The sequence below is a fragment of the Anas platyrhynchos genome, chromosome 3, assembly GCF_047663525.1.
Source record: "Anas platyrhynchos isolate ZD024472 breed Pekin duck chromosome 3, IASCAAS_PekinDuck_T2T, whole genome shotgun sequence".
Taxonomy (NCBI): domain Eukaryota; kingdom Metazoa; phylum Chordata; class Aves; order Anseriformes; family Anatidae; genus Anas; species Anas platyrhynchos.
In genome coordinates, this window is record NC_092589.1 from 109,785,229 (window position 1) to 109,803,039 (window position 17,811).

Here is a 17,811-nt window from a genome sequence, read left to right on the forward strand (position 1 = left end):
CCCTATGCCGAGTCTGTTTTGCCCGTTCCAATAATTACTGCATGATCTTCTTGTCCTTATCTCAACCTTTGACCCCTTTTCATCATATTTTCTCCCCGTTCCTCTTTGAGGAGGGGGAATGAGAGAGTGGCTATGGCGGAGTTCAGCTGCCCACTCGAGCAGAACCACGACAGAAGGCCAACAGCATCCTGGCTTGTATAAGAAGCAGCGTGGCCAGCAGGTCTAGGGAAGTGATCGTCCCCCTGTACTCATCTCTGGTGAGGCTGCACCTCGAGTACTGTGTTCAGTTTTGGGCCCCTAGCTACAAGAAGGATGTGGAGATGCTTGAGAGAGTCCAGAGAAGGGCAACAAAGCTGGTGATGGGTCTGGAGAACAAGTCTTACGAGGAGTGGCTGAGGGAGCTGGGATTGTTCAGCCTGGAGAAAAGGGGGTTCAGGGACGACCTTATTGCTCTTTACAGATACCTTAAAGGAGGCTGTAGCGGGGTGGGGATTGCTCTATTCTCCCACTTGCCTGGTGACAGGACGAAGGGGAATGGGCTAAAGTTGCACCAGGGGAGGTTTAGGTTGGATATTAGGAAGAACTTCTTTACCAAAAGGGTTGCTAGGCATTGGAATGGGCTGCCCAGGGAAGTGGTGAAGTCACTATCTCTGGAGGTCTTTAAAAGATGTTTAGGTGCAGAGCTTAGTGATATGATTTAGTGAAGGACTAGTTAGTGTTAGGTCAGAGGTTGGGCTGGGTGATCTTAGAGGTCTCTTCCAACCTAGATGATTCTGTGATTCTGTGAAGAAGATAGAAAGTTATGTTTACTGAGTCCTCTTGCTCCCTACATTGCTGCCTACAGTTCAGGCACTTCAATATATATATATATATATTTTTCATCTAATTTGAATAAATACAAATTCATTGAATTCATTGTAAAAAATATAGGCACTCAGGTTTTCCTGAACTGAACAAAGAACAGTGGAGAGAATTCTCTTTCCCTTACCTGTGCTGAAGAGGATCTAAACAGGTTGTGTCTTCTATATGTGTCTAAGTTACCTGGCATGCTCAGAAGATGATAATGGTGGAAAGAAAGTGATCTTGATGCCTCTTTGAAAAATACACTTTCCCAGAGCAGAAGGCACTAATTTCATGCCTTTGACAATACAAGAAGAGATAGCTTTAAATATTTGCATAAAATGGAATTGAAAAGGGAACATTTCCCAAAAATTCATCTCAATTTAAAGATGTGGAGCCTCCTTGACATATGAATAGCATCAGGAATGAATAGTGCTATTTTAGCAAATTCCATATGGTGAAGTTTGTCATATTGGTCAGTGATATTTTCTAAGTTGAATTTCTCAAAAGTGCCCAGCACTGAACACGTGTCCATACTCCTGTACAAAGCAACAAAAATATTTGGCCAACTGGACTGTGTGATTGGCAAAACATTCAGACATTTCATTTTGGAAAACAAATGTCACTTTGTGGAATGGAACTTCTAACAGATTATTCCACTGCCACAGCTGAAAGGGAAAGAATCTCTATTTTATCCTTTATTAAAAGAAAAAAAAAAAAAAAAGTATAAATTATTTTTAAAACATAAGCATATGAATGCAGGCTTCTGATATCTAAAATATTATGTTGTTGTCACATTACAGGAAAAACAAACAAACAAAACAAAAACAAAACAAAGCAAAAACATTTTCTGTGGGTCTATGGAGTTTTCCAGCTTGTTCCAATGACATCACTATGGTATTTAGGACAATTAATTTTATATCAACAACTGCTGGTTAATAGTAAAAAAATTCTTATTGTTTTACCACCTGTAGATTGAAAAATGCTTTCACAAAAGTTGCTAAGGAAAATTGCCTTCATTTTATATGAAATGTCTTCAAAGCACAGGATTTAATGCATTCAGATGGCCATCAATATGATTCAGCACAAAACTACTAGATAAAACAAAAGTAGGCTTGTCCACTTGTGTTTTAAAGTAAACACTGTTATTAGGTTGTGCTGTGAAAAAGAAGCAGCAGCAATAGGTAGATCTTCCATCTCTTTCACATTGTAAGTTGCAAGAAGTGATAGGAACAGAGGAAGAGAAAGCATGCAGGAGCAAATTTTCTTTTTCAAAAAAGAGGAACCAGGAATAAGTTGTCCAGAGTTGCTGATCCTCTCTTTTATCTGTCAAAGTGCTGCCAGATTGTTTAGAGAATTTTTGTTTCTTGGTGAATACTCTTGACAAACAATTAGACTAAAAGAAACAGATACTGATACAGACAGAAAATGGAGGAGAAGGGCTGTCTACAAAAAGACCATCAGGATTTTTTTTTTTTATTATTATTATTTTTTGTTCACAAGACTACCTCAGGTTCTAACCACAATCCTGTCATATTCCAGAAATCTGTAAAACAGAACAAGATCAGTTTTGCTCAGTGGAGACCTGGCATATTTTAGTTGAAAGTATATAATGTTTTACATTTTGTGGACTGAGTAAATCAAAACAACAAAAAAGTAAAAAAAAATACCTCATGGGAAAGTAAAGACTGAGTTGCCCTAATTTTAGTCTTCTCTTGGTACAACAGGGAAAGAAGAGGAAAGTTAGAAGACTATGCACCTCTTCTTGAAAAAGTGCCCTCCAGCTCATGAAAAATCTACCTCAGATCTGATCTGGATATTGATTTCTCTCTGACAGTTCTATTCTAGGCAAGAATTTCTTGAGATGCAGCCATCTAGAAATGTATGAGCTGTTTAAGTGGCAGCTCTTGGACAATCACCAGTGTTTTACCTATGGAATTCATCCAGGACAGGAGCACAAATGAAAAACTCTTGTAAGAAACCTCCTTTCAGCTTATGGCTGGACTTAAGCAAGCAGATATACGCCTTTAGTTAATTAGTAAGTCAGTTACAAATAAAGCAGAATGTTACATCAAAGGGCTTTACTCATCAAAATTCTGGCCATTTTAAATATAAACACAGGCTGAACTTTTCATTTCTTTGAAGTCTTCCAAGGTTTCAAATGAACTTGAATAAATTTATGATGATTAACCTGTGCATCTCTTCCCATACCTATCCTGAGATTAAGTTTAACCTTTTCTTCACAGAATGTCTTGGCAATTTCTGTAAACCCAGTTTTCTTCTTACAGTGTAAACACTCAATAAGATAAGAGAAAATGTTCCTAGTAATTCCTCATTAAAATTTCTCATTAACTTTCTGAATTGAGCAAACACAGACCTTAAAGAGGATGTCCAAACACCTTTTGGTGTGTTTTAGGTTCTTTAACACTGACCCATCAGAAATTCCTGTGGCTTTACTGAATGCATACCATCTGTAGATGTCCTTTAGGCAACAGCTTCTTGAATGAAAAAAAATATATATTTTTTCTATTCTATCCAGGTCTCCATTCCAGACCTGTTTGCCCTCAACATCACCTTCAGAACCACTCTGGTCTCTTCTACTGATACAGCTCCTCTTCAGCTTTTCTCTTTTGTGCATGTGCAGGAGCTTGTATTTATGAACCCAATGAGGTGTTCCAAGGAAGTGTGACTTGACACATTAACACGTCTTGCAATACATTCAAAGGCATAGCACATTGCACTGTCAGTGGCAAAGGAGAACAGTTCATCACTCAGCATGACACAATGTTCTTCACTTATGTGAAGTGGAAAACACTTCATTCTTCACAAATAGACTAGCTGTGTATGAAAATCTCTTTATTCACCTCTGAAATAATGTGTTTTTGTTTTTTTGTGTGTGTGTGTGTGTTGGTTTTTTTTTAATTGTGATGAAGAAATGGAAAGAAGGGAAAGTAAGACATTGTCTCGATGTTAATTCAGATATATCTATTTTACTTATTTATTCATTTATTTATTTTTATTGCACTGAAATACTTGGTTCATTTACCTCCCAATGATACAGCTGGTATGAATATTGTTTATAACTTGTTTTCTACATTAAAAATCTGAAAATATCCCATTAGAGATATCATATGACTAAAAGCTGAATTAAAGTATGAAAAGAATCTGGCAGTAAGAGGATATATACATTGTTTTAATTTTAAAATGTATAGAATTACCTTATTGTTCCAAATATTCACTTGCTTTAACTAGAACTTACATATTTTTAAGCAGCATAACAAATATGTAACATTACACATGCATTTATGTTATAACCTCCTGAGAATTTATGACCCCATATAAATGCATACATTTCCTTAATTTTCCTATTTTCCTTTCTAGTTTAAATCTGAGCTCTGGAACTTTATAAAGCAAATTATTTATCAAATGGTTGTGGAACAATAATATTTATATTTTATAGAGAACAGAAAAGTCAATACATAGAAAATAAATATAATTTACAGTGAAGAAACAGGTGAAAAGAAAAGGAACATTTTGCTAACATCCCTTTGCAAATAAGAGGAAAAGCTATAAATAGAAATCTGTTTTTGCTTCCAGTCTAATATTCTGTTTATTAAAATATACTGTTCATAATAATAATAAACATTAAAACATTGAAGATATTTTGCTGATCTTTTTTTTCAATTGATTTCAGTGGTCTTTATACACAACCTCTAGTAACTGAATCCTGTAAGCAGCAGATAGTAGAGCACTGAGCAATCTTGGAAGATGGAGGTTGAAGTTCCATTTTTATGATCTGTGGATAGAGGACACATTCAGTTTCACAATAAAGAACACAGACACAGCCATCTGCTCCTTTCCTGGAGGAGTATTAGGTGTGTTCAGGACTCTGACAATAGTCAATAGATGAGACATATTATATGGAAGAGAAAATGAGATAGGAAAGACAGTTGCACGTTGTCATTATTTTATCTTGAACAAAGTACCCTAGAAGGGCTAACAACTTTCATATACATGTATTCCTATTTCTTCAGTGGGAGAGTATTTCAGTGGGAGAAGGGTGTCAATGGTGAGAAGCAGTGATGCTTCTAGAAAACAACTGGTTGGGCATGGTTGTAGAGCGGCCATATCAAATTTTCATGTCTTGTAGTTTACCTTTCCCTCAGTTAGGACTTTCTAATCACAGCTCACATTGTTAACCTTTCCCTAAGAATTCCTTATTCTATGTGGCAAAGGAGAAAAGCATGCAGGGATCTCTTTGTGAATAGAAATAAGTCTTGTGATCAAGACAGGAACAATGTTTTGCTGAGAGAAAAAAAAAATAATAATTTCTCTCTACAGATGCATTTGTACTCTTGGGCCACCGTGGAAAAGACTTCTTTTTCTTACACTAAGTGGAGCTGTGCTTATTAAAAATGAGATAGTTCTGAAAGAGGTGAGTCTATAAAGCCTAGGCATTTCTCAGCCTCACTCTTCAGTCATCACTCATCCCAGTCATAGACAATCAGTTTTTGTTCACCAGTATTAAACTGGTGTCTTGCAAGGGAACATTTTTGTGTCAGATAACTGTGTAGCAGCAAGCTTCAACTAAGACACAAGCTCTGGTGGCAACATTTTGTTTGTTTGTTTGTTTGTTTTTCCTTTGGTTTATTTAGGCTAAGAGTTTGTGACAATGATAGTATGATGGCCAAACCAGACACTCAAAGTTTTAGGCTAATATTTCAGAGTCACTGAGTACACAGAGTCTACAGAGACTCTACTCTTTGAGTCTACATCACATCTCAAAATCAAGGACTATGCATGATCTGTGATGTTTTTGCAGAAGTTGTGTCACATCCTCCTCCATATTCAATCACCTCTCCATCCACCTTATCAACAGATTTCATGGATCTTTCCTTAAAGACTCTCTCTTAATCAATGAAATGACCCTAGGGACAGAGCTGGAGCTTGTGTGCTGTCTTTATGTATGAAAGGGGAGAGAATTATTCAAGCAGAGATTTGGGGGCCAAGTATCTGAACTCGCTACCTGCTTTTAACTACCACAGCTGGAGAGGACAAAATCATGTACTTTTCTCACTTCTTTCATGGGTCCGTCATCTATTGTTGTTGAAAACATATAAAGAATTTTGTATTATGATGTAATTTATGTAACTTGTCCAAAACAATATTAGATTTATTCCATTTGCTATATATGAAAGATATCATTAGAATGCAGCCCATTTGGCAAAACTTGTCTCATAGTTCCGGGCAAGGATTCAATCACCTGTTGCTAAGATACTTAAAAAATATTGTCTGTTTTTAAATGTTCCTTTTTTAATTGAATAAACTGTTAGTTTGAAATATTGCTGCTGAGGTTAAAAAGGTTTATAAAATCATATAACATTTTTATTTTTTTTTACTGGAAATCAAGTTTTAGAATGGCTTAAATGCAACAGCTGCAGCTTTTATTTATTCTATTCTTTAGTCAGACATTAAAAGTGTATTGAAATAACGACTGCTTGAATATTTTGGAACTGAGTTATTAGAACAATGTCACAGACCAGCTTAAAAGTTTGAGTACTGATACATTAGATCTGCATTATCCACATCAGCTCTGTAAAAAATTCCAGGAAATAAAACTGTTCCTAGGGCTCTGAGAATGCACAGGAATGTTACACTGATACTGGTACATCTTACCTCTATGTAAAGCATAGGCTGAAAGCCTATAAGGCTGAAAGCATAAAGCCATATATTTCCTATCACTATATATTTAGAAATATGTAACATGGTCATCAAAGACTTTTTTCTCAAAAAAAAAAATATAACTAATATCTCTGTCTTTTGTCAGAGGGAGATTCCCAAGAATATGAATTACACTGACATCATATTTGATCGCTAAAGTATGAATCTTTTGTATGTGAAATTCAGACAACACAGAACAGTAGAGTTCAGTTTCTGACCATATTAATTTTTATCTCATTGCAGTAGAATTTACAAGCAGAAGGAGTATTTTGCTTGCCTAATAAAATTGCACTTAGTATATTAACACTTCTGAGCCCTGACACTCACAGGTAAATACTAAACAGGATTTTAGAGTCTTAAAAGGATTAAAGATCTCTCCTTTGAATTTATCTTATGTAGTCTGTAAAGAGCAGAGAGTGTTTTATACCACCAATCTGACTGCTGAGCTGATGAACTGAGTGATACATAACACTTTAAGAATCTAATTTATTTTTTTTTTTATATTTCACTGAAGAACTTTGCCACAGAACAGTTTTGCTGCAAGCAGGAGAATGTAAAACTATGTTTTTAAATAATTGAAATAAGGCAAATCATATTCCCAATATTTGACAAGTGTGAAATAATAATAAAATGAATAGATCAGAACTAGTTGCTGTTATCTAGATTTTATTTATCACTCTATATGGAAAAGAGCTGGTGTAAAACTTGAATCTTAATCTAGGTTAAGCTGTCTCTCAAATACGATGCTTTTAAAACATAATTTCAAACAAAGAGTAGATGCAATCCTTTTGATTATTTTTTTTTCCTTCTATTGTCTGGAGTCTAAAGTAAATCTGGTAAAGAAAAGCTACAAAACAAGTATTCTAAGTGCTTGTTTTTATTTTATTTTATTTTATTTTATTTTATTTTATTTTATTTTATTTTATTTCATTTCATTTCATTTCATTTATTTATTTATTTTTATTTCCAGGGGGTTTATCCTTTGACTTTTTATTAGCTTCATGAATAATGGCCTCATTTAGCCTGGAAGATACTGATGGTGCGTCATGAAGTCCATCTCCCTGAATCACAGAAGGATTTATGGCTTTAGTCCTGAGTCATTCCCAAAGAGATGGGTGGCCCAGCCCTCAAACTGAAGTGATGGTGGTTCCATGCCCCCTCTCGGCAGTGTCTACCTCTTCCTGACTGTCCTTAGAGTTTATCTTTATTTTTTCTAACATTTAACCTAAGTTTTCTAAACTGGGTTTCAGTTTCAAAACATTGTGTTATCTCTTTGATAATGAATGTGAGCAATTGGTCTTCATCTGTTTTAACAAACAGATCTGTACAAAATAATTTACAAATTTAGGAATTCAATTTAGGGTTTTTAAAATGTTTATTAAGCTTTGCGAGACTTACAGACAAGGACAGTGTATAAGCTGTAGATATACTTAATTTTATTATCTAAATTTTAAGAGAGAGATTCACTGAAAATTTACAGCTTATAAATTTTTAAATTACTAGAAGGATGGTTCAAGAACTGAAACATTACAAGTACTTTGCAGGCCCATGAAATATGGGTAGTGAAAAACAAACAAACAAAAAAAGGCAAAACAGTAGAAAGACTTTCCTAGTAAAAGGTAGATAAATATATGTAATTTAAAAGCTGAGTAGCCTCATCTGAAAATCTCATCTGAACAAACTAATCTATGCAGTGAATCTGTTCCCTAACAATAACCTGTCTGATGTGTCCAGAGAAAAAGGTTATTCCAACAAAACCTTGATGCCTTTATATGAGCTACTTGCCTACACTTACTTTTCAGTGATTAAAGAACATAGCTTCTTCCATGCTGTGATTTGTCTCATCTTAAATTACCCATCTGAGATGGATCACATGAATCATGCCTTAAAAGTCCTTATTTTTCTTCCTTTGCTCTTAAAGAGTCTGGAGCAAGCAATCACCTTATCTGATGGCCGCAGCTATAGACAACTGGGGTTAGAGGAGATGCATGCCTAATTGCTGTCACTTTAACTGGTGAGTATCTGCAAGTGCACTTTTCTTTCTTTTTAGATTAAGATGTGTCTAATAGTCTGATGAAGTTGATGAAGTTGATCATTGTATAGAAGCATACTCCAGACCTTAGCTGGAAGTTGTCATCAAATCTAATGCTTCCACTCATTTAGAAATTTATTATGTTTCAAATTGAAATCTCTCTTTTTCTGTTCTCATATGAAAGCTATTTACTGTCTCTTATCAGCTAAGAAGACGAGGCCACTCCAGCAGCCAGGAAACTATTTCCAAGAAGTATCCCTAGTCCATGAAGCAGTTAAGTTTCTCTTGATTCCTGGGGACGTGAAGGCTTTAAGCATGTTAGTTAAATTTATTCAGAGGGACTGACTCTGACAAAATCTGTGGAATGGAGGCTGTACAAGCTGTAGATGTATTTAAATGTGTTCTCCACCTGCACACATGCACAGCAGTGTTGTCCAACTCTGATGTATTTCAAATTGCTTGAAACTATAAATAGTGCTGCTGGCAAAACTGCAAACAGTAACTTCTGGACTAAACCTCAGACTTTGCACAGTAAAGTCAGTCATCTCAGTGAATAGTACAGTTTGCTGGGTATAAGGTATGTTGTTGAGTCCTCTACTTCTCATTATTATTGTCAGATGTACTTCTGCTTAATCTCACACTAGCAGAGTTTAAATAAATAAAATAAATAAATAAGTCCCAGTATTAAAAGCAAAAGTGATTATCCTGCAATCCCCAAAGGTCCAGCTATTGCCAGCAGTTAACCATTGATGTGTGAAGGTGACCTGGAGGTCAAAAGAGATTCCTCTACCTAACACGTTTGGTTTGTTCATGGGTCAGAGTTGTGATTCATCAATTTCTACTCCTGGTAGGTGAGGGGTTATGACATTGGCAAAGTTTTGCGATTAAAAGTAAGGAAAAAGGAAGACAACATTTTCTGCTCTGTAGCATTTGCCTTATGCCTAAAATCATCTCTGTATAACTTGTCTGTATTACCGTTATCAGAAAATCATAGAAACTAGTTCTCACAAGATAGGTCCCTTAGTTTTACAGCTATAGCTGAAGTTTTCATCCCAAATATGATTTTTCAATTAGAAAAACATGACTAAGGCTCATGTTTTCCAGCCAGCTGTCCCAAAATTTCTAATCTTACATCAGCCACTGCCCTGCTGTGTGACTGCAGGCAATTTCTCAACTCATTTATTTTCATTTATGGTTATTTGTATTGCTGTATATCTATGAGCCAGAGCCCTCTGTGCCAGGTGCTGTAAAAGAGAACAGAGGACAATTCCTGCTGGAGAAAGCTGAGAATCTACAGCTAAGGGACTGGGATGAACACAGTCTAACAGTTGAGGAATATAAAAATGAGTGACATAGTATCTCTAAGAATAGCAAGCAGTTATTTTAACATGCTAGCAAGGTGATGGTGTTTTCTGTATCCACCATAACAGAAAAGTTCCTTAAAGAAGAGGAAAAAATATACTAAGTTGGCTCTATGGGAATCTCTTTCAAAAGTTAAGAGGTAGCATGTGAGAAAGAACAAAGGTGTTTAGAAGCCCACACAAGTCAGATGCATGCAGACCAGCTGGGAACTGCCTTGCTGGTGAAGATCTGCGGTTGTCCTGGTGATATGAGAGTGAAAGAGGAGTAATGCCATGTGATGAGCTGTGTGGTCAGGGTGATGGCCTATAAAAACAGGCCATGTGGCAGGACTGTATTTGTCAAGGCCATGGAAGGACACAACAGTACTCAACACAAGATGTAATGATAGCTTGCTTGAGTAGCAGCCATGAGGGCTGAAGGGAAAAGTTGTATTTTAGAAATGTTATGATGAAATAATACATTTGAGATGCAGCCTGGATATGAATACCCACAGAGAAATGGTTCAGTGATTGCATGTAAATTGTGAACTTAAATGGCAGGAATGATGGTAGCCTGGTGATGCTATTCTTTGACTTGTCAGTGCTATAATCTCTTTAGAGAAGGCAATGCATTTTCTATAACACTTAGCAGGATGCGTCCCCTCCTGCATCGTGGCAAATAGCTAATAGAAAATACAGTATGTAAATAGGTCCCATAGCTCTGTTTAAAATCATTTTATGGATCTAGGTGTTGAAAAGCTCAATTTGAAGACTTAATTAAGAAAATAACAAACAAGGAAACAGACCAAATAAATCCACAACACCTGCATATACTATGAATTCATTTTTCTTGGCAAAACAAAACAAACAAACAAACAAACAAACAGAAACCCTCGTCTTCACATTTAAACTAACCCAACTGTTAAGCTGACCATCCAGATTTCATGTGATTAAATTTTATTGCTGCCACGTCCATACTCCTCCAGGATTTAATTCAAAATGTGAATCTTTCCTAAATCACAGCACTTAAACTTCTAATCTTGTTTGTTTGTTTTGATTAAACAAAGATGTTCTGCTTTTTTTGTAGAAGTGATGTCACCTAATTGACTGCATGTTGGTTTAGCCTCTAAAGCCATAAAATGTGATTCTATTCTTTGTAGCTTTTAAGCTTGATTAAAGCAAGCTCCTCAAGTTGTTCTCTAATAGCAGGGCTCCCCAGAAATGGAGAGAGATTCTCAAGTGGTTTAATGTTTAGAAAATGAAGAAACATCTCCACCCCCTCATGTAACCACAGGAAACAAAGTATTAAAGTTGGGGAGGGGGAAAGAAGGGAGAGAAAGAAAAGTTCGTTCTCTGTCTACCCCCCCAAAATGTGAACCACAAAGGACTGTTCTCCTTTCATGTTAAGAGATTTTCAGCATTTCATTTCCTTAGCTTTCTATATAGTATGAGCAAAACTCTTAAATCACTAGTTAGCGGTTTCGATCTAAATCTCATCATCTAATTATTTTTACAACGCATTCTTGGAAGGGTAGAAATGGTTCTGCCAGAAGATGTTTCACAATAATTAGAAGCCCCAATGGGTCTCTTAAGAATGTTTAAAGGGTTCCATATGTAGACTGCTATGGGGAACCATGCTGTACACAGCTCTTCATTTGAAGCAATAAGTCTTGACAGCCCTTGTTGTATTTTATTATAGCAAACAAAATCCATGCCAACCAATCAGGTTGTTGGATGCTTTGCCACTCTTTACTGGGAAAAATAACAACAGAGATCAGTTAACTACAAAGCTTTTCATGTCCATGCAAATATGGGCTGCTTGAAAGGCATTTCTCTCAAAGACAGTTCTTTGTGGCATAGAGATGGCACTAAAAGGTGATTCTTAGCAAATAAAACTGATTGAAAACTAATGCAAAAGTTTTTAGTTTCCATGTTTTCAAAGAATATAGATAATTGCATTCTGATTTTAAAATGTATACACTGAAATATAATTTGATGATGTAAGTGGCCAATTTGAGCAGCATAGACCTCCTCCTATGTGTTAGCCAATGAATAGATGCTATATGCTTTTAGCTGAGTATGTCTAGCTGGCACAGTCTCTTGGCATATGGTAAGAAGTACCTGAAGAACGGGAGCAAGACAGGAAGGATTATACCACATACTTTATGAATTTATTTGTAAATGCTAAATACATGTTAAACAATGTGTAGCCACTTCAGAGACAGAAAGAAAGCTAGAGTTCTTCTGCAATGAGGGATTAATTTATAACAAGCACATAGGAAAAGTAGGTAATTGAGGCAGACATGAAAAAATAAAACTATCAATTCAAATAATTATTATTACTATGAGGGCTTAGAAAGAGAACTCAACTTTCCAAAATATCCTTTTAGAAGTTCTGAGTCTCACATGTTGTTCTGACTTCTCAACTAGCTGTTTGGAAAACTTAGCTGAAGTTAACTCTTTGTCCCTGGGAGTAACGGAGCATTTTTGTAGATAACTAATAATGTATGTTTTCAAAAAAGTGATTTGCCTGCATATGTTAAATATTTGTGGCTATATTAGGCATGCTCAAATGTATGCACGCAACTGCATATGCCTCCACTTTCAAACCTAGTCCATAATGTCTTGGTGTTAGGATACAGACACGTCTCCTGCGTCAACTCTAGTCAGTCATTGGTTTCATCCCTGCTTTTATTTTAAGTGAATGCTTTGGCAAGGACTCAGTTTGAGACATTATAGTATTGAACAGATATCTATGTTTTGTAACATCCTTCATTAGGAAGATCAATTTTAAATATCATAGAATCATGGAGTCATAGAATGATTTGTGTTGGAAGGGACCTTAAAGATCATCTCATTCCACCCCCCCGACAAGGGAAAGGACACCTCCCACCAGACCAGGTTGCTCAAAGCCCCATTTAACCTGGCCTTAAACACTTCCAGGGATGGGGAATCCACAACTTCTATGGACAGCCTGTTCCTCTGCCTCACCATTCTCAGAGTAAAGAATTTGTTCCTTAGATCTAATCTAAGCCTACCCTGTTTTAGTTTAAGGCCATTACTCCTTGTCCTATCATTGCATCTTCTGACAAAGAGTACCTCCCCAGTTTTCCTCTATGCTCGCTTTAGGTATTAGAAGACTGCTGTAAGGTTTCCCCGGAGCCTTTTCATCTCCATGCTGAACAACCCCAACTCCCTCAGCCTGTCTTCATGGGACAGGTGTTCCCACCCCTTGATCGTCTTCATGGCCCTCCTCTGTACTCACTCTAATAAGTCCGTGTCTTTCTTGTGCTGGGGCCCCATAGCTGAATACAGGGGTCCAGGTGGGGTCTCATGAGAGCAGAGCTGAGAGGGAGAATCACTTCCCTTGATCTGCTGGCCACCCTTCTTTTGATGTAGCCTAGGTTGGCTTTCTGGGCTGCAAGCACACATTGCTGGCTCTTGTTGAGCTTCTTGTCCACCAACACCCACAAGTCCTTCTTGTCAGGGCTACTCTCAGTCTACTCTCTGCCCAACCTGTATTTGTGCTTGGAATTGCCCTTGTCCTGATGCACTTGACATTATTGAACCTCATGTGATAATATATATAATAAATTATATTAAATAATAAAATAGTTACTTCATTAATCACCTGGTAACCCCTACCTGTTGTTTCCTTTTAAATGATTTTTATATGAATGATTAGAAATATATCCGTTAAATGAGACCTTACCATCCTATATTAATAACAATTCTCCCCTTCCTTGTAAGTCCTCCTTATTTGTCTCCACTCTTACTTGTGATACAGTTTCAGATAGAGCTTTTTGTTTTGTTAAATTCCTTAATCTTATCAATGTAATAAACTTTCTTGACTTGATCACCCGGTTTCTTATTTTGTCTCTTAAAAATCCCAAACATTATTTGTTTCTATCTTGTTCTAAAATCAGATTAATCAGCTCGTGATCACTTAATTCAAGAATAATTTTTATATCCATCTCTTCTATGAAAACCTTACTCCTCCCACCTTATTTGCAACCCTTCTGTTACATTCCTAGGCTCAGGGATTTCTGAGGAAAGGGCTAGTCATCCCAGGCCCAAACTGTTCCAGCTGGAATTGGTAGAATCACTCAAGTAACTGTATCAACCGGCATTTTTTTATTAGTGTATGTAGTCCTTTTTTGTAGTCCCAAGCCAAGACACTCCACCTTCCCACTGTCATTGTATATTTTAACTTAACTGTTTTCAAATTGACTCTTTGTTTATACCCAGACAATTCAAGGTACTCATAAGATAGTGCCCCTGTTCTGAGGAAGTCTAATCTATAAACATCCTAAAATTCCCTGAGAATTTCTATTCAAAGGTTGTTTTTTGACCTTTGATATTTTGTCATGCATTCACTCTTCTTGTTTAAGGACTTGGAGGGTCTTTGTCTTTTCAGATCTTCCATAAATTATCACAGTTATCACAGTCAGTTTTTATTTATTTCATCTAAAGACTAGTCGAGACATTCATTCCAGAAAAACAAACAAACAAACAAACAAAAAACTAGTTTCCAACTCCAATCCAGATCCTCTTGAAACTCAGACATATATAACATCTTGGAATAATTTTGTATTCTTTCTGAATCCCCACCCTTGAAGGACTGTTGGGTGATGAATACTGGCTATCTTGAATAGTGTCTTATTAGTAACGATCCAGGTCTCTTGTCATGTCTTTTCCATTCTTCCATGTCTCAGAGAACACTTTAAAAGAAAATACATTTTTTTGGGAACACCCTCCAGAATATTTCACAACATCATATGTTCAATCAACTTCATAGAGGAGTAATCCATAAGTTGTATACAAACCATCACTTTGAAGTTGAAACATGAAACAGAAAAGCATCATTCTTTAAAGCATACCTCTCTGAAAATAAAAGACATCTTTTGAATCATAAGAATGTTGAATAATGTTGGTTGGAAAGAACTTTGGGAAAATGAACCCAATCAAGCAAGGCTAGATTACAAATTCACTCAGGTAGCCTTTAAGATTAGGGTCTTGTCATCTCAGGTTCTGGGTAACTCCAAGGGTGGAGATTCCATGGCATTTTATGAAATCTATTGCGCATGTAATTGTCATAGCTGTGATTTTTATTTTTATTTTTTTCTATTAAGCCAGAGTATGGCTTAACCAAGGTCCAATAAGGACCAGTTTAGGACTGCCGTGATTACTTATGTGGAAAGAACCTGTAGCATGGTCAACCTTTGTTATATTTACAAGGTTCAAGGTCTGATTTAATCCCTCATGGAGCTCTTCTGTGCTACTTCATTGTTTGTACTGACAGGAAGGAAGGAAGGAAAGAAGGAAGGAGAAAAGGAAGGAAGGAAAGAAAGAAGGAAGTATGGGTTGCAAGCAACTGGTAACATTGATTAGAATAAACAAGATTTTGTTTTCTTTAATTATTTCATAAAAGGTTTGGATATATGAGAATATAATTCCCACTCTTTATACAGTGATCTCACATTGTCAGCAATAGTCCTCAGCTCCTCAGTGGAAAAAATCATCTAATTTTTAGGAGCAGCAGAGAAAGAACAGTATAATAAAGGATAAAGGGAGTGTAAGAAAACATTGTACTTCAGCAAAAACAACTAAAAGTGGGGACTGACAGACCCATTTCCATGACTTTTGTCTGGGAGCTAGACTAACAAAAATATAGTTTAATTGACTAACTCATGGTGTTGTTAGCCATCACACTACTGTAAAAACTCGATAGTCTCCTTGCCACACATAGTACCTGATGATTTAATCATAATTAACTCAACAACCTTTACATCAAAGAGAATCTTGTTTTCAAGATTGTGAATCTTGTTTTCAAGTGGTGTGTAATATTTCCAGTAAATACTAAAAGCAACATGCTGCTTGTAAAATTTGCATCACGTTTGGCCCTAGCTGAAGTACTCCAGACTGCTGTAACTGAAGATAATCTGAGCTACTTTAGAAAGCCCAACATAGTGACAACAAGTTCTAGGTGACTGTTTCACTCATTATCACATAAATAGAAATTTTTGGTTTCAAATTGCAGACCCCAGTGACTGCCATATCCCTGCATGTACCATTGCTGATTTTTCAGTTTTCATTTAAGGCAAGAAATTCAAATGATGGAAGTTACCTGAATTTATTTAACACAATGAAAATGTTGACAATTAACAAAATGCCACTTGGAGCAGCATTTGTAACCAATTAATTGGCTTCCTGCCTGCAACTCTTGGGTAACTATTTGCAGATTAGAAGAGGGAACTAAATATGAATGGTGTCTTGAAAGTAAAAACGTGACCTTTCCCAAACAACATGATGCAAAAATACTAAGCGGGAGATAGCCCTGCAGTGTAACTTGAAAGAAAACCACAAATTGTGTTTGCTTTTCAACATCCACAAACTATTATTCTGTAATAACAGAGGGAAAAGTTTTCTCCAGGCAACCCTTCCAGTGGTTGCAAACTGGAAATAACTTCCAACCACTAAATGATGTCTTTAAAAAAAAAATAATAATAATAATAATATATATATATATTAATGTATATCCCTGTTTACACAGCAGAGCAAATGTGCTTCATACTTCTAAGGATGTATCACTGACTGCTGAGCAAGATATCTGATGAACAGAAATATGCCATGAGCTGCACCCCAACCCCCAAGGAAAAAAGTCTCTAAATGTAATTCTTGTTAGACCAGAGACTTTATATGATTTTTCTGGTACTTGCTGTGTTATCACAGGCAAGTCATTTGTAGCATTTTTATATGCCAGAACTTTAAAATGTAATCCAACAAAGCTGGGAAAGATGGTGCAATGATTAGGACTTGAGTTAGGTTTTATTTTCCACTTTTCCCAATCAGTGGATCTTATTATTGCATGAAAACAAGAAGGACAGTCAGAAGAAGGGAAAACCTGTTGCAATACTAAAATTTTCTTTAAAAGGAAATTTTAATATCAATGTTTATATTTTAATTTTATGAACCTAATCCTATATATGTGTATTATTTTTATTATTTTTTTCCTGAGAATAATATTTCTAATGAAGTAGCTATTTTGGGTATTGGTTACTTACTTTTTCCTTCAGCTATATTACAGAAAAGGAGGTCATTAGGAACAAATCGTGGGATTTAGAAAGGAATTACCAGCTGTACCAATGTGCACTAACAACAGAAAATCATCCTTGAATAAAGGAGGATTAATTCTTTATATCAGGAATATAGCAGATTTGCTGATTCAAATGGTTTAGGGACAGAAACGACTCTCATTATCTAGCTTGAACTTCCATAAAATATAGAATCATAAAGTCATAGAATATTTGAGTTGGAAGGGACCCACAAGGATCATCAAGTCCAACTCCTGTGTCTCCAGAGGACCACACAAAAAATCAGACCCTATGTCTGAGAGAGTTGTCCAAATGCTTCTTGAACTCAGGCAGGCTCAGTGCTGTGACAACTGCCCTGGGGAGCCTGTTATAGTGCCCAACCACTGTCTATGGTGGTTTTACCCAGCTGGGTAGCTGAGCTCCACCACAATTACTCTCTCACTGCCCCTCTTCAAAGGGACAGAGGGGCAAAAATAAGATGGAAAGGGCTCAAGGGCTGAGATAAGGATGGGGAGATCATGCAACAATTATCTTAACAAGCAAAACAGACTCAGAATAAGGAAAATAATAAAATTTATTGCCTATTACTAACAAGCTAGAGCAGTGAGAAATTAAAATAAATAAATAAATAAATAAATGATAAAAACCACCTTCCCTCCCCCCCCCCTCCCTCCCCCCCCCATCCACCTTTTCCCATCTCCTTGTCCCAAGTGGCACAGGGGAACAGGGAATGGGGCTGTGGGGCTATAGCACTTCATCTCCGCCACTCCCTCACAGTCCCTCT